This window comes from Bos indicus x Bos taurus, chromosome 27, assembly GCF_003369695.1.
Source record: "Bos indicus x Bos taurus breed Angus x Brahman F1 hybrid chromosome 27, Bos_hybrid_MaternalHap_v2.0, whole genome shotgun sequence".
In the NCBI taxonomy this organism is placed as follows: domain Eukaryota; kingdom Metazoa; phylum Chordata; class Mammalia; order Artiodactyla; family Bovidae; genus Bos; species Bos indicus x Bos taurus.
The window spans coordinates 22257263-22281369 of NC_040102.1; the positions used below are offsets into that span (position 1 = coordinate 22257263).

The 24107-nt window shown below is 36.4% G+C and overlaps 1 protein-coding gene across 1 annotated transcript in view; it reads left to right on the forward strand.

Annotated features, from left to right (window-relative positions):
- SGCZ (sarcoglycan zeta) overlaps positions 1-24107 on the forward strand; it is a 1115594-nt gene that overhangs the window by 910995 nt on the left and 180492 nt on the right. The window lies entirely within an intron of this gene.

Genomic DNA, 24107 nt, shown 5'->3' on the forward strand with positions numbered 1-24107 from the left:
TTTGCTGAGCATACTTCTCAGATGTAATGTTTTCTCTGGGATTCAGTATACTGTAGTGGATTAGACTGGCAGCAGACTACCAGTGACCATGATCTTTTTTTCATGCAAGTTTGGCTTTGGTAAGTGTTTTAGAGCTTCTTCTCTGTCCAGCCCCTGAGCTAGTCATTACTGGTTGTCATATAAAATCCACTTTCCATCACACGTCACAATACAATCGAGAAATCGTGCATAGAATAAGAGAAGACAACGTTTCAAAACAATGATGTTTTTGATTTGCAGTCAGCTCATGCTGGTGCTGCTGCTGCTAAGTCGCTTCAGTCGTGTCCGACTCCGTGTGAGCCCTAGACAGCAGCCCACTAGGCTCCCCCATCCCTGGGATTCTCCAGGCAAGAACACTGGAGTGGGTTGCCATTTCCTTCTCCAGTGCAGGAAAGGGAAAAGTGAAAGTGAGGTCACTCAGTCGTGTCCGACTCTGTGCGACCCCATGGACTGCAGCCCACCAGGCTCCTCTGTCCATGGGATTTTCCAGGCAAGAATATAGAGCTCATTACCCATAAAAATTACAAAACATACTAAAGTGTGCTTAGCTTCTTACCTTTTGTATACTCTTAATTTATCTTCTAATTCAAATAGCTTATTTTATTTCCCTGTAGCTGTATAACTCCCATGTTCCATAATGCTTAGTGCTGAGATAATTTGACATATACATATTTTTTAAAAATTTTATGCAAAATAAATGATATAACTCTATGACTTAAAATAGTCAATATATTCATTTGACCAGTTTTCTTAATCATCTAATCAAAAATACTTATTTTGATACTTATTTTGTTTTAATGGACTTTACGTTTTAGAGCACTTTTAGTTTCACAGCAAAATTGAGCAGGAAGTCCAGAGACTTACCATGTATCCTGGGTCCATGCATGCTCCCCCGTTTTCAACATCCCTCACCAGAGTGGTACATTTGTTACAATCGATGAAATTGCACTGACACATCATTATCACCCAAAGCCCATCTTTGCATTTATTATTGTTCAGTCACAAAATCATGTCCCACTCTTTGCAACCCCATAGGCTATAGGACACCAGGCTCCTCTGTCTTCTACTGTCTCCCAGACCTTGCTCAAATTCATGTTCACCAAGTCGGTGATGCTATCCAACCATCTTGTCCTCTGCCACCCTCTTCTTTGCCTCCAGTCTTTCCCAGCATCAGGGTCTTTTCCAGTGAGTCAACTCTTTGCATCAGGCGGCCAAAACATTGGAGCTTTAGCTTTAGCAACAGTCCTTTCAATGAATATTCAGGGTTGATTTCCTTTAGGATCGACTGGTTTGATCTCCTTGCAGTCCAAGGGAGTCTTCTCAAGAGTCTTCTCCAATACCAAATTCCAATGCATCATTTCTTTGACATTCAATCTTCTTTATGGATATTTTATATTAGGGTTCACTTTCAATGTTGTACAAACTATAGATTTGTAAAAAATTGTGGTGACATACATCCAACATTATGGGGCTTCCCTGTTGGCTCAGACATTAAATAATATGCCTGCAATGCAGGAGACCCAGGTTCAATCCCTGGGTTGGGAAGATCTCTTGAAGAAGGAAACTGCATCCCACTCCAGTATTCTTGCCTGGAGAATTCCATGGACAGAGAAGCCTGGCAGGCTACAGTCCATGGAGTCGCAAAGAGTTGGACACGACTGAGTGACTAACACCAGTGGCTCAGTAGTAAAGAATCTGCCTGCCAACACAGGAGATGCGAGTTCAATCCCTGGGCGGATAAGGTCCCTGGACAAGGAATTGACAACCCACTCCAGTATTCCTCCATGGGAAATTACATGGACAGATGTTCCTGGTGGGCTTCAGTCCATGATATCACAAAAGAGACAAGACTTAGTGACTAAACAACAGCAACAACCATCACTATAGTATCATTCAAAGTAGTTTCATAGCCCTAAAATGTCTCTGTGCTTTTCCTATTCATTTTCTCCCCCGCCCAACCCTTTGCAAACACAACTTAACTGCCTCTTTAATTTTGTCTTTCCCAGAATGCCATGTAACCTGAATTATATAGTATGTAGCTTTTTCAGATAGGTTTCTTACACTTAGTAACATACATTTCAGCTCCCCTCATGCCTTTTCAGAGAGGGCCATGGCACCCCACTCCAGTACTCTTGCCTGGAAAATCCCATGGACAGAGGAGCCTGGTGGGCTGCAGTCCATGGGGTCCTGAGAGTCGGACACGACTGAGTGACTTCACTTTCACTTTTCCTTTTCATGCATTGGAGAAGGAAATGGCAACCCACTCCAGTGTTCTTGCCTGGAGAATCCCAGGGACGGGGGAGCCTGGTGGGCTGCCATCTATGGGGTCGCACAGAGTCGGACATGAATGAAGCAACTTAGCAGCAGCAGCATGCCTTTTGATGGCTTAATAGTTCACTTCTTTTTATTGCTGAATAATATTCCATTGGATGTACCACAGTTTTTAAAAATCATTCACCTATTGGAGGACATCTCGGTTGCTTCCAAGGTTTCAGTTTAATTTTTCAGGAGTTTTAGGTGTACAGAAGAGTAAGCACTAACTACAGTTTCCATGTATCCCCTCTCTGCCTACCCTTGTATCCTTTATTATTAAAATTTTATATTAGTGATACATTTGAAACAATTGGTGAGTCAGTAATGTTCCATTGTTAACTAAAGTTCATAGTTTACATTGTTTCACTCTTTGTGCTGTGTGTTCTGTGAGTACTGACAAATTTATAAAATGTATCCACCATTTATGGTATCAAACAGAATAGTCTGTTGTTGTTTATTTAGTAACTTAGTGGCTAAGTCGAGTCACTCTTATACAACCCCATGGACTGTAGCCCCCCAGGCTCCTCCGACCATGGGATTCCCCAGGCAAGAATATTAGAGTGGGTTGCCATTTCCTTCTTCAAGGGATCTCCCCAACCCAGGATCAAACCCTGAATTTTGTCTCCTCCATTGGCAGGCAGGTTTTTACTGCTGAGCCCCTGGGAAGCCACAGAATAGTTTCCTACCCTAAAAATCTCCTGTTCCATCTATTCAGTCATTCCTCTCTTCCCTGAACTCCTGGAAACTATTGATCTTTTCCCTGTCTCCATAATTTTACCTTTTACGTGATTCATAGTTGGAATCATACAGCATGTAATCTTTTCAGGTTCACTTATTGCTCTAATGGAATTTTTGTGTTATTATTCAATAATATTTAAGATAAAAGATACTTAAAAAGTATATTTTAAAAAGTTTCCCAGATACTTTAATATACATGAGAAAAATATACCTAGACTGTATACTCATACATATATTTGTTTTAAATGGTTAAGCATATTTTTGAAGTGTTTTCAAAAAGCAAATAAGAAACCTTGCTAGATAATACCAGTGAAACCAAATAAAAGCCAAATGAAAACAATATAAGTCAAATGAAGCTATAATATTGATAGTAAAAGATAAAGATGAGCGAGGAATAAAATTATCATTTGAAGAATAGCAGTACTGTTCTGCCCAACCCTAAAATCAGATCCTGGCAAGTTAAAGTAAGAAAGGACCTAGGAGCCTGTCTACCTCTAGTTGCTAATAAGTCAAAGAACTTGAGATGCAGAAAGATTTGATAAAGTCATACCATCAGACCGTAGTAGTTTGGTGTCAAATTCAGGTTCCTGAGGTTGCAATATTTTGTTTCTACTGAAGCCAGTATTATTAAACTTTGGAATACTACTAGGTTAGCCTAGGCTGCTCTGATATCTTTTTCTCTGATATAAGCTGTAAGTCTTAATGTTCTTACTTTGTATCTTAATATCTATCTACTTAATATCTTCTTTTTCTATTACTGATTTGAAGATTTATTTTATTTTTTATTTTTAGAAAAGTTACTACACTGTGCCAAGTATGACTTTATTTGTATTTTTCCTTGATTGAATTTTATAGACTTTCTTAGATATTTGATATCTAAGAAAAATTAGATATTTGCTTGGTAAATTCATTATCCATATTCTCAGTTAAAATATATTTGATATTTGCCTCATGGTCCACTTTTTTGTTTTGCTCTTTTCTGTACCTCTCATTCCTTTTTTTTCTTTTTTTTCACTTCAATCTCCATATTTGCTAATGACCTCTTCTCACTTCATTGGTTCTCTCTCCAGCTATTTCCAATGCCCTGCTCATCATCAAGTTTTTAATATAAATTATTGAATTGTTCAGTTCTGGAATTTCCACTTGGTGTTTTTGTTGGTTTCTCTGATAGCATTTTTATCAGTTCATATATTTTCTTAATGTATGAGTCATAATTATTTTTGATCTGTATCTGCAGTCTAGAACCATTGAGTCACTTCTTGCCTGTTTTTCTTTTCTGTTTTTTTTTTTTCTTTTGGTACTAATTATTGGTATAATTGGTAATTTGAGGTCAATTTCAGACGTGGTGTCTGAAAAGTTATAGAGGCTGTAGCCAATGTTGTCTTTGTCTAGAAAAGATATACCCTAAGCCCCTTCACTCAATAAAATCGAGGTAGAAGATTACTTGATAATAAAATTTGTGTGGTCTGAGTCTCCTCTGACTATGGTTTATGACCTCCGTAAGGTAAAACCCTCCATGGCTCCCAAATGAACTTTTCAGTGTTTTTCTAGTCCGCTTCGTGCTTTTGTTCTCCAACATTATTCAGCTGCTAAAAGTTTCCATTAAATTCTCAAATGTTTTTAGTTTAGCCTTTCATCCTCATCCTGAGTGGCCTAATAGCAAATGACTTGAAGAAAACCCTGCACAGAGTCCAAGTTTCACTGTTTTTCACCTACCATTTCTCTGTTAGTGCATTAGTCCCTCAAGATCTAGCTGCTTTGACAAGCCTGGAATTTCATTTTTGTCTCCTCAGGACGGTGAGATTGCAGGCAGCGATGCTGTCCTCTCTATAACTTATTGGTTCTCTTCTAGCTTTTTAACCTCAGCCTCTTGAGCTGTTTAAGTTGGCAAGTGCGTCAGAAGGAAAATAAGTAAACAAGAAGCTAAGCTACAAGTACCTTTTCTTTCAGCATCTTGGCCCTGCAAGTCTATCTTGAAATATGTTACCTCTCTTCACAGTGAATAGGATTGCTGTGATATTGAAACACAAAGAAAAACAAAACAATAAGAGCTGGTGAGGATGTAGAGAAATTGGAACCCATGTGCACTACTGATAGGGATGTAAAATGGAGCTATCATTCTGAAAAATAGTATAAGGTAACAGGAAATTAAATATAGAATTTTAAAAGTAAAATAATCTATTATTGGTCCCAGTAAATCCACTTCCGCATATTTATGCCACAAAATTGAAAGCTTAATCTCACAAAGATATTTGTACATGCATGTTTATATTCATAATTGTCAAACTATGGAAGCAACCTAAGTGTACATCCAAGGATGAATGGATTAAAGAAAAGATGTGGCATATACATACAATGAAATATTATTTAGACTGAAAAAAGGAAGAAATTCTGAGGTTAATTCTAACAACAATAGTTAATTTCACTTGATCTTAGCCAAAAGGCCAAGAAGCAATAACAAAGGTTCATTTCAAAGACATTATTCTAAGTGAAATAAGAGAGAGGCAGAATGACAAATTTTGTATGATTATACACACATTTAGCACTTAGAGTTGTAAAGTTTAAAGATGTAAAGCACTGAGAGAAATAAGTAGAATAGTGGCTTCCAGAAACCGGGGGAGTGCTTATTGGGAAATTATTTAATAGGTACAGAGTTGACGTTCAGTTCAGTTCAGTTGCTCAGTCGTGTCTGACTCTTTGCGACCCCATGAACCACAGCACACCAGGCATCCCTGTCCATCACCAATCCCAGAGTCCACCCAAACCCATATCCATTGAGTTGGTGATGCAATTCCAACCACAGTTCAAAAGCATCAATTCTTCGGCACTCAGCCCTCTCTATAGTCCAACTCTCATATCCATACATGACCACTGGAAAAACCATAGCCTTGACAAGACAAACCTTTGTTGACATTAATTATAATATTACATTAAATATTTTCTAATAATTAATAAAATCATTTCTAATAATAATTTTATTAAATAAAAGATAATTATAGTTATAATCTATAGTAGGAGAGCTTGGATTTGAAATGTGACTACTATTTACTAACTGTTGACTTTGGCATATTCTTTATCTAAACCTAAATCATTTTCTATAAGAATCAGAAAACAATAGTTTTCCCTACATGGATGTCATAGTAATTTAACAAGATAATATGTAAATGCATAGTTCCTGCATCTAGCATATTCTTGATAGTTATTCTCTGTAGTTTCATGGTCATATAGTAGTTGCCATGTTGTATAAGTAGTTATACAACACTATATGACCATGTTATACAATACTATACAACCATGAAACAACAACATGGCAATTAATAACTACCATGCAGGCAGATGTTTTGGGACTAGTAAATATTTTCTAATAATTAATAAAATAATTTCTAATAATTAATAAAATAATTGTTATTAAATAAAATAAAATAATTATAGTTATAATCTATAGTAGGAGAGCTTGGATTTGAAATGTGACTACTATTTACTAACTGTTGAACACCACAGTTTGTTATAATTTATTATTATAAATATTATAATTTATTATACTTAATTAAAAATAAAAATGAAAATATTTTCTAATAAGTAATAAAATATTTTCTAATAATAAAATAATTAAGTATAAAAATAAATTTATAATTATTTTATAAATTATAGATTTTATAATTTATTATATTATAATTTTATATTTTATAAATTTTTATAATTTTATAAATTTTATAATTTTATGATTTATTATAAAATAAATTATAACCAACCACAGTTGGTTATAATTAAATTATTCTTGAGACAGACTTGCCTGTGAGTGTCCAGGAGTTTCCAGAGGAGCTTGGGTTGACAGTGGCCTTCAATGGGATCAGAGGCAATCAGTACAACAGTCCTGGGAACCATGGCATGCTGGCATAAGTCCTTTTCAAGGAGGTTCCCATTACTGACATTACCCCTACCAAAGTTTGGCCTCAGGCCAAACTACAGGGAGGGAACACAGTCCCACCCATCAGCAGAAAATTGGACTAAAGATTTACTATTCCCAATGAAAATATATTAATGATAAAGAGCAACTGATTATAATTAATTATTTTAAATTTGGGAAGGAAGAGGTGTTGTCAAAAAAACATTAGGATAAGTGGCAAAATCTAAATGAAAGTCTATAGATCAGAAAACAGTTTAGTATTAATGCTGATTTACTGATTTAGTAACTTTATGTAAATTACTATGCTGCTCATCAGAAATCATGTGGAACTATTTACAAGTAAAGGAGCATCATGAAAAGTGCATGTAAATATACATATATATATTCATATATGTGTCCACACACACACACACACACACACACACACATATTTATATATATATATATATATATATATATATATATATATATATATAAGATACAGAGAGAGTGAGAGAATTACAGAAAGAAAAAAAAGAAAGCAAATATTGTGACCTACATATAGGACTCCTGGGTGTATACTAAAAATGAATTAAAGACCTTAATGTAACACCCGAAACCATACAATTCCATGTAACTCCTCTGAAAGAATGTAAGTTGAACAATCTTTGATGTAATATGTAGCAATATTTTTTAAATCTATCTCCTAAGGCAAAAGAAACAAAAGCAAAAATAAGTAAATGGGACCTAATGAAGCATAAAAGATTTTTCATAGTAAAGGAAATCATCAACAAAATGAATAGACAACCTACTGAAAGGGAGAATATATTTGCAGATGGAATGATCAATATGGAGTCAATATAAGGGGTTGCAAAGAGTTGGGAATGACTGAGCGGCTAACAACACAACAACATGGCAATTAATAACTACCATGCAGGGAGATGTTTTGAGACTATGTAAATATTTTCTAAGCTCTCACACTCATTTCTCTTCCTTCACTTTCCCATCAAAATACTTTTCCCAACCGAGAGCTAGACTTGCCTGCTATGCCTGGTGATTTTTAAATCTCTGAGGAATAAAAAGTGTATAAGTAGTATAACTACTCTGGTATAAGTAGTTCATGGTCATATAGTATTGCCATGTTGTATTTTCATTTACTATATCTCACATATAACCAACCACAGTTCAAAAGCATCAATTCTTCGGCTTTCAGCAATAACCTCAGATATGCAGATGACACCACCCTTATGGCAGAAAGTGAAGAGGAACTAAAAAGCCTCTTGATGAAAGTGAAAGTGGAGAGTGAAAAAGTTGGCTTAAAGCTCAACATTCAGAAAACGAAGATCATGGCATCCGGTCCCACCACTTCATGGGAAATAGATGCGGAAACAGTGGAAACAGTGTCAGACTTTATTTTTCTGGGCTCCAAAATCACTGCAGATGGTGACTGCAGCCATGAAATTAAAAGATGCTCACTCCTTGGAAGGAAAGTTATGACCAACCTAGATAGCATATTCAAAAGCAGAGACATTACTTTGCCAACAAAGGTTCATCTAGTCAAGGCTATGGTTTTTCCTGTGGTCATGTATGGATGTGAGAGTTGGACTGTGAAGAAGGCTGAGTGCCAAAGAATTGATGCTTTTGAACTGTGGTGTTGGAGAAGACTCTTGAGAGTCCCTTGGACTGCAAGGAGATCCAACCAGTCCATTCTGAAGGAGATCAGCCCTGGGATTTCTTTGGAAGGAATGATGCTAAAGCTGAAACTCCAGTACTTTGGCCACCTCATGCGAAGATTTGACTCATTGGCAAAGACTCTGATGCTGGGCAGGAGGAGGAGGGGACGACAGAGGATGAGGTGGCTGGATGGCATCACTGACTCGATGGACGTGAGTCTGGGTGAACTCCGGGAGTTGGTGATGGACACGGAGGCCTGGCGTGCTGGGATTCATGGGGTCGCAAAGAGTCGGACACGACTGAGCGACTGATCTGATCTGATCTGATCTGATAGTCCAACTCTCACATCCATACATGACCACTGGAAAAACCATAGCCTTGACTAGACGGACTTTGTTGACAAAATAATGTCTCTGCTTTTGAATATGCTGTCTAGGTTGGTCATAACTTTTCTTCCAAGGAGTAAGCATCTTTTAATTTCATGGCTGCAGTCACCATCTGCAGTGATTTTGGAGCCCAGAAAAATAAAGTCAGCCACTGTTTCCACTGTTTCCCCATCTATTTGCCATGAAGTGATGGGACCAGATGCCATGATCTTCATTTTCTGAATGTTGAGCTTTAAGCCAACTTTTTCATTCTCCTCCTTTACTTTCATCTAGAGGCTCTTCAGTTCCTCTTCACTTTTTGCCATAAGGGTGGTGTCATTTGCATATCTGAGGTTATTGATATTTCTCCTGGCAATCTTGATTCCAGCTTGTGCTTCCTCCAGCCCAGCGTTTCTCATGAGGTACTCTGCATACAAGTTAAATAAGCAGGGTGACAATATACAACCTTGACGTACTCCTTTTCCTATTTGGAACCAGTCTGTTGTTCCATGTCCAGTTCTAACTGTTGCTTCCTGACCTGCATATAGTTTTCTCAAGAGGCAGGTCAGGTGGTCTGGTATTCCCATCTCTTTCAGAATTTTCCACAGTTTCTTGTGATCCACACAGTCAAAGGCTTTGGCATAGTCAAGAAAGCAAAAGTAGATGTTTTTCTGGAACTCTCTTGCTTTTTTGGTGATCCATTGGATGTTTGCAATTTGATCACTGGTTCCTCTGCTTTTTCTAAAACCAGCTTGAACATCTGGAAGTTCATGGTTCACGTATTGCTGGAGCCTGGCTTGGAGAATTTTGAGCATTACCTTACTAGTGTGTGAGATGAGTGCAATTGTGCAGTAGTTTGAGCATTCTTTGTCATTGCCTTTCTTTTGGATTGGAATGAAAACTGACCTTTTCCAGTTGCCATTGGGGATGGTCAAAATTTCTGATGATGTATAGTGATGATTGAATAATAATGCAAAGGTACTTAAAGTCACTGAACTATGTACTTAGAAATGATAAACATAGCAAATACAATGTGATGTATATTTCACCACAACAGCAATGTATGTTTACCTTCAAAAACAATATGTTTGCACTCTATTATTTTGTTAAACATTTTGTAGATATTTTCAGTGAGTGCTTTACTATGCTATGAGCTATTCTGCCATATGAGGCACTGTGATTAGTCTTAGACATTATAAAAATGCATTTTACCTCAACTGATGTTTATCAAGTACTTATTAGTACTTGTGCTTATCTATACTGGCATTATGATAAATTCTAAAGATAAAAATAGAAGTGAAATAATAGAAAATACACAATTGACTTGAAAAACGTCTATTTGAAGTGTTCCACTTATATGTGGATATTTTTCTGAAAATCTGTATTATAGTACTAACTAATCTGACGTTGGCTGAATCTGCAAATGTGGAAATGTGGATATGGAAGGTCGATTTTTGACCAAAAGGGGTTCTGTGCCCCCAGCCCTCATGCTTGCTGTTTGAGGGTCAACTGTGTATATTGATCTCTGCTCCTGGTTCCCGGATCAGAGCTCCTAAAACCCTTATAATTTTATGAGAAGAACAGTAGGGACATCTTTCTTTTGTTCTGCTATTTGCTCTTTAATCCTGTTTTTTGGGTAAATTTCCTGGTGAATGTCTTGGATGAAAGAAGTATCTTTTGTTCTATTGAGGAGGCTCTTCCTGGACTCCTAGGTAGATTTAGGATAGGGACAGTCATCAGAAAGACCAACCTATGATTAGAAGCTTGGAATATTCAGCCCAGCCTCTCTCCAAAGAATGATAGAGGAGCTAGAGGTTGTTAATGATTCATCATGCTTACATGATGAAGCCTCTGTAAAAATTCCAAAATTACAAAGGTTGGTGAGCTCCTCTGTTGGTGAACCCATGGAGGTGCTGGGACTCTGGTGACTGGAGAGTGCATGGAAGCTCCACAGCCTCTCCTACACCTGACCCTGTGCATCGCTTCCATCTGGCTCTTCCTGAGTTTTACCTTTCATAATAGACCAGTAATCTAGTAAAATAATGCTCCCCTGAGTTCTGTGAGCGCCTCTGCCAAATTAATTAAACCTGAAGAGGGGCTCCTGGGACCCTCTGATTTATAGGCAGTTGTTCAGAGGCACAGGTAACAACCTGACCTTACAAGGTGCGTGTGAAGTGGGGGAGGGGGGAGGGGGAAATCTGGGATTGAAACCTTAACTCGAGGGGTCTGTGTCCAGGTACATAGTGTGAGAACTGGGTTAAATTGTAGGATACCTGGTGTCTGAGAGGATGCTTGACTGTGTGGAAAAGCCACACATCTAGTATCAGAAATATTGTGACTAAAGGAAAAATACAAGAGAATTTTTTCCAACTCAGAGGTATAATATCTTCTCTTAGTAAAGTCAGAACACATGGATAGAGTTTCTAGTAAACAAGGATTTATAAGGCATTGCAAAAAACAGTGGAATAAAATAAGAGAAGCTTTTAAGGACACGAAGAAAATGATACATTATGGGAATGTTTGTGAAACAATAAACTGCTGTTGTGATTAGATCATAATTTACCAGAATATAGTTTGGAATATGAAAGATATTTTAGGTTAAATTTATCTTTGGATGCTGATAAAATAAAATTTGCATTATAAGAGGATAAGGCCATCAAAAATATGAAAAAGAATTTTAATTAGATACATTAATGATAATAAGAATTTTAAATGCAGGTGCAGAAGATTGAGATAATTATGTCCATCAATTTATTAAAGTGTCATTATTACATCGTTTGTCCATAAAAATTCTCACTTAATGTTTACTATTTTTTATTCATTTATTTATTCTTTCATTCCTTTTATTTATGTATCTGTTTTCACTCCCATTATCAGCACTTGCCCCTTCTTCGTAGTCAACTGTTGTATTCCTTTTAGTGATTCTATGTGTTTTGACACAAATATCATCTGTTATGCAGGTATTTTTAATTTACATAAATATTATTCTGTTTTTTACATTTTCTAGGTATTGTTTGTAGGCGTACATTTAACACACCCCTCCAAAGCATGTGCACACCCCCCTGCCCCTGCCACACACTCACAAAAGGCAGTACACAAGGCTATCCCCAGATTTTCATAGCACATTGACAACTAACTCATTGTGTGGAAGGAAAAGAAAATATTTACCCATGGCTCTAAATTGTGTATGAAAAGCTAGAAACAAGATCGATAATAAAGTTATTATTTACAATAATTTCTACCAATATCCCAACAAAAAATCATATTTTACCTCTTAGAAGTTTCCAAATGTACACATGTTTAAAAATTTGAAAAAACCGCAAGTCTAAGTGGTCATCTTAAAAATTTTAATTTAACATTCAGATGAAGAGATATTCTTTTTCTGTCATCCAGGTAGGTTGAAACTAACCCAGATCTACATTATTTGTCTGGATCTGGGTTGTTATGAAAATTACCATTGATTGAAAACAAATATTTTAAGAAATTCTGTGATAAATGAATAACCATAGAGAAAGATTGCAGCATAGGCATTGAAGATGAAAGAGCTTTCCTGGTGTGATAATATATTAATAAAGTGCTCTCTGGAAGAAAAAAATCATATATTTGAGTTGTCAATATGAATACCATATTATCCTGCTTTTCTTCTCACCTGCCAGAAATATTAATATCTCTCTAACATAGATTATAATTTACTGACATTTTTAGCATCAGTCTTATCCTTGTGCTGTTTTAATTTAATTTTAATCTAAAACATATCATGGAGTTAGATGCATTTTGATTAAAAGATTTCTCAATAAACTAGATAATAACATCGCATCAGGAGAGTAGGGTTGAGATGAGAGAAGAGAGAAGTCAAAATGTGGTGCAGAGGAATAGCACCCTTGACTGATCCTGCAGTGGGCTTGGCAGCTAAAACAATCCCAAGATTATCCAGAGGGGCATATGGTGGCTGGATATTGATATCGCCACATTGAAAGCCATGAAAGCCATCCCAGGTGGGGCTTGGGGGGCATGATTTTGGACAAGACAGCTCTTTGCAACTAAGATATTTCCTGGTAAGACTGAAAGTTAAGAGTCTTCTGCTATTGGTTTTCCCAGTAGGTGGGGCAAGTCATTCATTGAAGTGAGATCAGACTTTTGCTGGACTTAGTGCGCTTACCTAATGGCAATAACCAACATCCTCATTTCTGAGGAATCTCAGGCTAAGGCAGCTGCACTTGTCCAATGACTGTAAAAATTTGTCAAGAGAGATCAATGAATTCTGGGTCAAAAAATTGTTTCATGACAAAAATTTGGCAAAGAATCATGGCTTGTTCATTGGGGCAACTGCCTTCAGTCTGATCTTCATCCAGTCTTCACATTCACCTAATATCCTCTTAGTCTCAAGCTAGTAAGATGACTACAACTTGGGGTTCAATAAGTTAACTTTACCTACCCTTCCTATGCAACACATCTCTTCTAAATACACACACACACACACACACACACACATATGCATGTATACACACAACTGTTTTATAGGATGAGAGTAATTACAAAGCAGTTAATAGGAAGAATGTGAAACAGTGATTTTATTTACCAAAACTATTTTTCTGAGGCTCTTTTAAAATGTCTGTGACTATACAAATATCAATAATTTGTTCTGGGTGGCTTTGTTTTTAAGATGAACTTTATAATCACTTGGAAGTAGACTTTTATCAGAAATAATTTGTTTTCAGAATACCATGATACAGATCTGAGTCAAATGAGAAATATGTGCTGGTAAATGAAGTCAGTGAGAGAAGGAACTATTTTAAAATTTAAAAGGCAAGCAATCTAAGAAAAAGAAGTACACATTAGTTCATAAATAATAATGAAAAATATTAACATGACTGAGCGACTGAACTGAACTGAACTGAATGGGGTTACATAGTAAAATAAATTCAGCTTACATTCTCTATCCCTATAGTTGTTATACTGAATAAGAATGAGAGAAATAAACTTTGGGCTAACTTACTAGCTGCATACAATTCACTTACTTTATTTGTATGTTGTGTGTGTGTGTGTGTTTTAAATAAAATGAGGGCAATAATGTGTCTGTTTTACAGAGTTGTTGTGACAATGCTAATTTGCTATTTGCTAAATTTCTCTGTACTAAGCTCTTAGGGTTAATTCCATAGTTAGGGTAGAAACCAAAAATGTTGTTTTGGACATTTAGAAGGTATTTTTATATAAGACCTTACCTTGGGGCCTGCCTATGTAGAGTTACCATACTCTAAGGTCTTATTCTTAATTTACAATTGATTAACAAGTGATCTTGTTCAAACAAGTGATTCTTGTTTTAGAAACTAAATTAGCCTTACAGTAACAGACAGATATGTGCACAAACCAGAGGTGTCTTCAGCACTGCCTATTTATGGACAAGAAGTTATATCTCAGAAGCAGCCCGGATTCTTAGCCATGCTCATTCTGGCCTCTTCAGTTTTTCAATATATCTGGGAAGCTGAATTATCAACAGAATTCAGTGGCACTCTACATAGGCTTTCAGTAAGTGTCTGTGGAGACATGGTAGCTTTTAATTCTTTAATCACATCTTTTCAAGCTTTCATGCTAAACAGTGCACCTCCTCTTTGAGTAGGTCTTCCTTCAGAGTTTATAAAATGTAAGTGAAGACAATGTGTTCAAAGGGACAGCACTGCACCTATTTCAAAAGGTAAATGAGTGAGTGGCGGCAGGGGGAGGGGGCGGGTCCCTCTGGACAATTGCTTGGAGAAGTTTGTATTAGACAAAGTAAAGTATTTCTCTCTTCTAGACTTCTCAGAGTGTTGAGAATGCTAATATGCATTATGAATCTCTGAGTGGGAACATATCTTGCAGTGGTTTTCTAAATTTATTTGAAAACTGAGCTCTTTTTCCACTGAGTTTACTATAATTCTGATATCCTATTAAACATGTTTGGGAAAGACAGACACACTAATAGTGAAGCTTGAGGCTTTTTACTTTTGTTACACAGACGAAAATATGGATTTCTTTTTCAGTCACCCATTTACAGATGGCAGTCTTCAAGGTACACATTGTCATTATTAATGTTTTATTTATTATTTTTCATGAGTCAAATGCCTGAGGTTCTTTGCCATTGTCTCTACACCAAGAAATATGATTTGTTTTTGATAGCATGCTTGGCTTTCCTACAGCGCTCTTCAGAACAAGTCTCTGTCTCTTGCACATCCTCAGTGTTATTAGTCACTCAGTCGTGTCCGACTCTTTGCCACCCATGGACTGTACCCCTCCAGGCTCCGCTTTCCATGGGATTCTCCAGGCAAGAATATTGGAGTGAGTCACCATTTCCTTCTCCAGCATCCTCAGAATGTAACCTTAACTTCATGTTAAAGTGGCACAATGCCACTGCTTCCGTGAACGTTTAAGGTTGTATCATATGGTTAAATTTAGATCATTAGACCAAACCACACCAATATTTTTTTTTTTCCTGATTGTGATTCCAAAAGATGTCCTGTAAGAAAACATTTTTCAAGAATATTAAAAATAAAATAACTTAATGTTCTAACATTCTTATTGGATTGAATAACTATGATCTATTTCTCCTTTATTTTAATTAGCTGTTTATATGTATGTGTGTGCATATATATGTGTATATACATATATATAATATATATTGCTGGTCCCCTTATATATAGGCTCATTGAATTTATCAAACATAAAATGGCACCCCACTTCAGTACTCTTGCCTGGAAAATCCCATGGGCGGAGGAGCCTGGTAGGCTGCCATCCATGGGGTCGCTAAGAGTTGGACATGACTGAGCGACTTCACTTTCACTTTTCACTTTCATGCATTGGAGAAGGAAATGGCAACCCACTCCAGTGTTCTTGCCTGGGGAATCCCAGGGACAGGGGAGCCTGGTGGGCTGCCGTCTAATGGGGTTGTACAGAGTCGGACACAACTGAAGTGACTTAGCAGCAGCAGCATCCATTCTTTCTCCATTAACTGTATAGCTGTGATCATATATGCCACATTTGTTTGGGATTTTATTTTTATCCAGTATATATTAGCTCTGATGATTTTGTTGTTATTGACATATGTTCAATGAGACTAGTGATATGTGGATTGTTAGAAAAAGAAGGACTTACTTGTCAAGGAATTGTATTATAAGTAGAAAAAAACTGGGAAGACAAATTGCATTTTATTTTATTATGCTTTTTAAAAAACCACTCACATAGTTAAAAGAACACCAAATAAGAGATACAAAGTACAGTATTTATTTTATTTAATATATCATATATTTAAAACTTTTTTACAGCTCTGACAATTGGTAAAGTATAAATTATGAAACAATAAGTGGCTAAGAACTAAAGGAATAAATAGTGCTCCAGTTAACAAAAGTTGTATTATTAAAAATAATCTCTAAAGATATTTCTATATAAGCTGAATGAGAAATCAGTTTTCTAAGTCTATCAATCTTTATTATGTAGAGTTTATTTTCTAATAATAGTCAGGAATAAGGAAGTCCAATTATAATGAAAATAAAATACAGGACTACAGCAAACAGCATAGTAAAAACACACATATAAAGCAACCTACAAACTTATGTTTTATTTCTTCTTTCTCTTATGCTTGGGGAAAAATAGTTCATTATAAATTATAAATAATATCATAAAACAGGTAAGAAAAAGAAAATCCTTAGATACTTTAAAGAGAATTTTCTCACCTTTAAATAACAGTTGGAAATTAAATAGATATTTTTTATTCCTTTAGTGTGCAAGAAAGAATAAATAACAAAAAGACCTTTAAAAGTAATTTGTAATTATATTTTAGCAATCTAATACCTCCATTTCTCCATATATTTCTTTATTTAAGATATTTAATTCCCAAAGTCTCACAAATACCCACCATACTGAGCTCCAGTTTGTCTCTAATTTGCCTGAAAGGTTATTTCCTAATGCAAGTTGAAATACAGAAGGAATATCATTAGATACTCAAATCCATATAAATATGTATTTATCTTCCTTCCTAATCACATTTTTGAAATGTATGATGCTAGTAATTTGCAAGATATTTATTTTTTAACGTATCCAAAAAAATGTTTAAAATCTATATGTAATTGTCTCCTGGATTCTTTCACCTTTCTTTGAAAAGATTTTTAATATAAAGAATTAATCATATACCAGATTTTCTGTGTTATTTAATGATCATATCATTTTTAAAAACTTTTCTCCATTCCATGTAAACACACTCATTTCTTTGACAATTACATGCCTGTTAAGAGTAATTCAGATTCTGAGAATGGCAACCATCTAAGGACACCTTCTAATACCAGACAGTCAAGGGTCTTAAAAACTCTATGTGAGATAGGACAGAGTGAATTATTGTCAGACAATTGCAAAGTTATGATTGTGGATTTTAAATTCAATATAACATGGCTATTAATATTCTCTTTGTTAACATTCATATCTATGATTTATTTCACAGTCTCTTATAATAAACTCCAAAAAAAATACTTCTGAATAAAGCATCCTTTACCTTTTCCAAAAAATCAAGTGTGTGAAAACTGTAATAAATATGGCTTTGCAGTCTCTAAATGCAAATAGTACTAGCCTTGAATAATGGGTAAGAGTATTAAGAAGATCGGTTCAAACAAAATATTTGATTCAGGAAATTTAAATGGCTGAGTAATATTTCAGTGTGTGTGTGGTGGGGGAAGAGAGAGCAAGAGAGAGAGAGATACAATTTCCTTATCCATTCATCTCACAGTGAGCACTTAGGTGTTTCCATATCTTGAATAGCATAAATAATGCTGCAACTGTAGACTTTCAGATATAAAATAAGTTACTGAGCTGTGACATAAGGAAGATAGTCAATAATATTATAACAACTTTGCATGGTGACCGGATGGCAACAGGTCTTATCATGGTGATCATTTTATAATGCATAAAAATATTGAAACATTATGTTGCACACATGAAGCTGATATCAGTATAATATGTTATGTTCTTTGTAACCCAGTTTTTAAAAAAGAAATTTAATGACAAAACAGAACTTTTTGAAAAATATTAGCTTTATAGTTTAGTGGAGGTAATGAGTGGATGATGATGAGAAAAGAATAATCTGAAAAACAAAGAATTACATGAGACACTCCAAGGGTCTTGAAAATCACTCAAAAGAAGAAGCTTAAGATATAGCAGGAGAAATGAGGTATCGCCTTATACCAGTCTGCATGGCCATCATCAAAAAGTCTACAAACAATAAATGCTGGAGAAAGTGTGGAGAAAATGGAACCTTCCTGCACCATTGAAAACTGGGAGCTGATAACTGATACAGCCACTGTGGAAAACAATATGAAGAGTCCTTAAAAAAAAAAACAACTAGGAATAAATCTACCATATGACCCAGCAACCCCACTACTGGGCATATACGTTGAGAACACCACACCTTTAAAAGACACATGCACCAGTGTTCATTGCAGCAATATTTATAATAGTCAGGACGTGGAAACAACTTAGATGTCATTGACAGGTAAATGGATAAAGATGTTGTGGTGTAACTATACAGTGAAATGTTACTCAGCTGTAAAGAAGAACTAATTTGAGTCAGTTGTAGTGAGGTGAATGAATCTAGAGCCACTTAAAAGAGAGTGAAGTCAGAAAGGGAAAAACAAGTATCGTACATAAATGCATCAATATGGAATCTAGAACAGTGGTCCTGATTAACCTAGTAGAGAACTGACTTGTGGACATATCAGAGAAAGGTGGGGGTGGGGCAAACTGAGAAAGTTGAGCATTGACGTATATACACTATCATTGTAAAACAGACAGTTACTAGGAACAAAGCTAGTGGAGGTGATGGAATTCCAGTTGAGCTATTCCAAATCCTGAAAGATGATGCTGTGAAAGTGCTGCACTCAATATGCCAGCACATTTGGAAAACTCAGCAGTGGCCACAGGACTGGAAAAGGTCTGTTTTCATTCCAATCCCAAAGAAAGGCAATGCCAAAGAATGCTCAAACTACCACACAATTGCACTCATCTCACATGTCAGGAAAGTAATGCTCAAAATTCTCCAAGCCAGGCTTCAGCAATATGTGAACCATGAACTTCCAGATGTTCAAGCTGGTTTTAGAAAAGGCAGAGGAACCAGAGATCAAATTGCCAACATATGCTGGATCATGGAAAAAGCAAGAGAGTTCCAGAAAAACATCTATTTCTGCTTTATTGACTATGCCAAAGCCTTTGACTGTGTGGATCACAATAAACTGTGGAAAATTCTTCAAGAGATGGGAATACCAGAACACCTGACCTGCCTCTTGAGAAATTTGTATGCAGGTCAGGAAGCAACAGTTAGAACTGGACATGGAACAACAGACTGGTTCCAAATAGGAAAAGGAGTAGGTCAAGGCTGTATATTGTCACCCTGTTTATTTAACTTATATGCAGAGTACATCATGAGAAATGCTGGACTGGAAGAAACACAAGCTGGAATCAAGATTGCCGGGAGAAATATTAATAACCTCAGATATGCAGATGACACCACCCTTATGGCAGAAAGTGAAGAGGAACTCAAAAGCCTCTTGATGAAAGTGAAAGTTGGCTTAAAGCTCAACATTCAGAAAAAGAAGATCATGGCATCTGGTCCCATCACTTCATGGGAAATAGATGGGGAAACAGTGGAAACAGTGTCAGACTTTATTTTTCTGGGCTCCAAAATCACTGCAGATGGTGACTGCAGCCATGAAATTAAAAGACGCTTACTCCTTGGAAGGAAAGTTATGACCAACTTAGATAGCATATTCAAAAGCAGAGACATTACTTTGCCAACAAAGGTTCGTCTAGTCAAGGCTATGGTTTTTCCTGTGGTCATGTATGGATGTGAGAGTTGGACTGTGAAGAAGGCTGAGCACCAAAGAATTGATGCTTTTGAAGTGTGGTGTTGGAGAAGACTCTTGAGAGTCCCTTGGACTGCAAGGAGATCCAACCAGTCCATTTTGAAGGAGATGAGCTCTGGGATTTCTTTGGAAGGAATGATGCTAAAGCTGAAACTCCAGTACTTTGGCCACCTCATGCGAAGAGTTGACTCATTGGAAAAGACTCTGATGCTGGGAGGGATTGAGGGCAGGAGGAGAAGGGGACGACAGAGGATGAGATGGCTGGATGGCATCACTGACTCGATGGACATGAGTCTCAGTGAACTCCGGGAGTTGGTGTTGGACAGGGAGGCCTGGCATGCTGCAATTCATGGGGTCACAAAGAGTCAGACACGACTGAGCGACTGATCTGATCTGATCTGAGTGGGAAGCTGACAGGGAGCCAGCCTGGTACCCTGTCATCACCTACAGGGGTGGGATGGGGTAAGGAGAGGGAGAAGAGGAAGGGAAGGAATATATATATATATATATATATATATATATATATATATATATACATATATAAAATTATGACTGAATTGTATTGTTGTACAGCAGAAACCAATAAAAAATTGTAAAGCAATTTTCTACCAATTAAAAAAATAAAAAAGATTCAGTAGAAGAGAAGATTTATTTATATTATTCCTTAACACAAAAGTGATAATATTTATAATGGTTTATTTAGAAAGCACCTTAAATATTTAAAAGGAATGGCATAAATCTATAATCCAAGGGTTTAGATAATGTAAGGAGTAATTCAATAAAATAACAGTGTAAACAATGTTAAGTTTACACTCCAAACAGTGTAAGTATGAAGGCAATTACCAGGTTGAAGATGATTGCCCTTGGGAATAGAAAGGAAGAAATGGGAGAGGTAGACAAAAGAGGGTGGGAAGATTTGGGAGAATGACATTGAAACATGTAAAATATCATGTAAGAAACGAGTTGCCAGTCCAGGTTCGATGCACGATACTGGATGCTTGGGGCTAGTGCACTGGGATGACCCAGAGGGATGGTATGGGGAGGGAGGAGGGAGGAGGGTTCAGGATGGGGGACACATGTATACCTGTGGCGGATTCATTTTGATATTTGGCAAAACTAATACAATTATGTAAAGTTTAAAAATAAAATAAAATTTTAAAAAGAGATTAATTATATTTATTATCAGAGTATTAATTTAAATAAACTATAGAGAATAACTATCAAGAATATGCTAGATCCAGGAACAATGCATTTGCATATTATCTTGTTAAATTACTACGACATCCATGTAAGTAAAACTATTGTTTTCTGATTCTTACAGAAAATGATTTAGGTTTAGATAAAGAATATGCCAAAGTCAACAGTTAGTAAATAGTAGTCACGTTTCAAATCCAAGCTCTCCTACTATAGATTATAACTATAATGATGATAATTAATGTATTTAATGTATGCTGAAGTTCAAACATAATCCCTTGAAAGTAAATGATATGAATTTTTATAATAATGTGAGATAAAATTTCAAATAAAATGTAATAATGGTTAAGACTTTTGAGTACTTTTACATATATACAGAAGAACTCAAAAGATAAGCATGAGTTTAATCAGTTTACATCCTCATGTCATCCTTGCTATAAACTCATAGCTAAATATTATTCCTTTTACATATAACAAAAATTAACATGCAAAACGGTGAGCTAAATTGCTCAAGCTTCCACAGGATGAAGGTAGCACAGCCAAGGTTGGGGCCTGTACTATAGGTGCATTAGATTCTGTTATTTTCTCGTGTTTTGGCAATGTCAATCTTAATAGCAAATCCAGAAATTATTTTCTCCCTTTAGATTGGAAGGAACCAGGAATACAGTGAATCAAGAAGCTATACTGACAGTAGGAAGAAATTCACTTTTACAACTCTCTTAAATAAGAGAAACCAGATTATTTCATCATCTCATAATTTATTGGCAGACGTGGTATGTGAATGTGAACATCAGGTTAATTATACAGTGAATATATATTATACAGTTCCATGTATTTTATAGCTACATGTAAATAATATAGAGAAACTTACAGAAAAAGGACTCATGAACATAAAGGAGCAAGGTTAGATTCACAACACTAAACTATGGTAACAGTTCTACATTTACCCAGGGAAGTTCCATGTCATCTAATTTAAATGAAATATATCTATGTTCCCCCGAATTGTGTGTTATATAGAAAGATAACACTGATCTTAAGATTCAAAACTTCCCCAAATTAAATATGTATATTATATACATAATATTACCCTTAATATGGATATCCAGTTCTTTTCTTTTTAAACATCTTATGAAAACATTTTTTATTTCTATTGAACTGTGAATTATATTCATGATAGAATTTGTTTCTATTGCCCTGAGATAGTCTCACTTCAGTTCAGTCACTCAGTTGTGTCCGACTCTTTGCAACCCCATGGACTGCAGCACACCAGGCTTCCCTGTCCATCACCAACTCCCAGCACTTACTCAAACTCATGTCCATTGAGTCGGTGATGCCATCCAGCCATCTCATCCCCTGTCGTCCCCGTCTCCTCCTACCTTCAATCTTTCCCAGCATCAGGGTCTTTTTAAATGAGTCATTTCTTTGCATCAGTGGACAAAGTACTGGAGTTTCAGCTTCAGCATCAATCCTTCCAATGAATATTCAGGGCTGATTTCCTTTAGGATGGACTGGTTGGATCTCCTTGCAGTCCAAGGGACTCTCAAGAGTCTTCTCCAACACAACAGTTCAAAAGCATGGATCCTTCTGGCCTCAGCTTTCATTATAGTCCAACTCTTACATCCATCCATGACTACTGGAAAAACCATAGCTTTGACCAGATAGACCTTTTTGGCAAAGTAATCTCTCTGCTTTTGAATATGCTATCTAGGTTCATCATAACTTTTCTTCCAAGGAGCAAGCGTCTTTTAATCTCATGGCTGTAGTCACCATCTGCAGTGATTTGGGAGCCCAAAAAAGTCTGTCACTGTTTCCACCGTTTCCATATCTATTTGCCATGAAGTGATGGGACCAGATGCCATGATCTCAGTCTTTTGAATTTTGCACTTTAAGCCAACTTTTTCACTCTCCTCTTTCACTTTCATCAAGAGGCTCTTCAGTTCTTCGCTTTCTGCCATAAGGGTGGTGTCATCTGCATATCTGAGGTTATTGATATTTGTCCCGGCAATCTTGATTCCAGCTTGTGCTTCATCCATCCCAGCATTTCTCACGATGTACTCTGTATATATGTCAAATAAGCAGGGTAACAATATACAGCCTTGATGTACTCCTTTCCCTATTTGGAACCAGTCTGTTCTTCCATGTCCAGTTCTAACTGTTGCTTCCTGACCTTCATACAGATTTCTCAAAGGGAGGTCAAGTGGTCAGGTATTCCCATCTCTTTAAGAATTTTCCAGAGTTTGTTGTGGTCCACACAGTCAAAGGCTTTGGCATAGTCAATAAAGCAGAGGTAAATATTTTTCTGGAACTCTCTTCCTTTTGCAATGATCCAGCGGAAGTTGGCAATTTGATCTCTGGTTCCTCTGCCTTTTCTAAATCCAGCTTGAACATCTGGAAGTTCACAGTTCACGTACTCTTGAAGCCTGGCTTGGAGTTTTTGAGCATTATTTTGCTAGCGTGTGAAATGAGTGCAATTGTGGGGTAGTTTGAGCATTCTTTGGCATTGCCTTTCTTTTGGATGGGGATGAAAACTGACCTTTTCCAGTCCTGTGCCCATGGCTGAGCTTTCTAAATTTGCTGGCGTATTGAAATACTCTAGCAGTTGCCTTAAACATTTGCAAAGTGACTTTGTAGAAGCACTTCAGAGCACTTCTTTCAAGCAGGCGTTTGAGAACATACCTGGACAGCCACTGTGTGCGATTAACTCAAGAAAACCCCTCTGAAACAAAACAATGTTTGAAGGCCACTTGTCACTTTATATGTAGTACTATTGTAGTACTGAAAGAGTTCTGTCTCTAGTCTACTTCTGTAGCTCCCGTGTCCTCCAGACCTTATCATGACTGGAAATGTTCTCACCTTCAAGATTTCAAAACCTGAGTGTCTAATCTGATGACAAACCTGTCTTAGCATTTCTTGTATTTTTTATCCCCTATTGAACTTGATCATTAATTTGTCACCTGTTGATATTCTTTATTCTGTGCTATTTTTGCAGCCTAATACTATTTTTCTGGCTTTACGTGTCTCTAC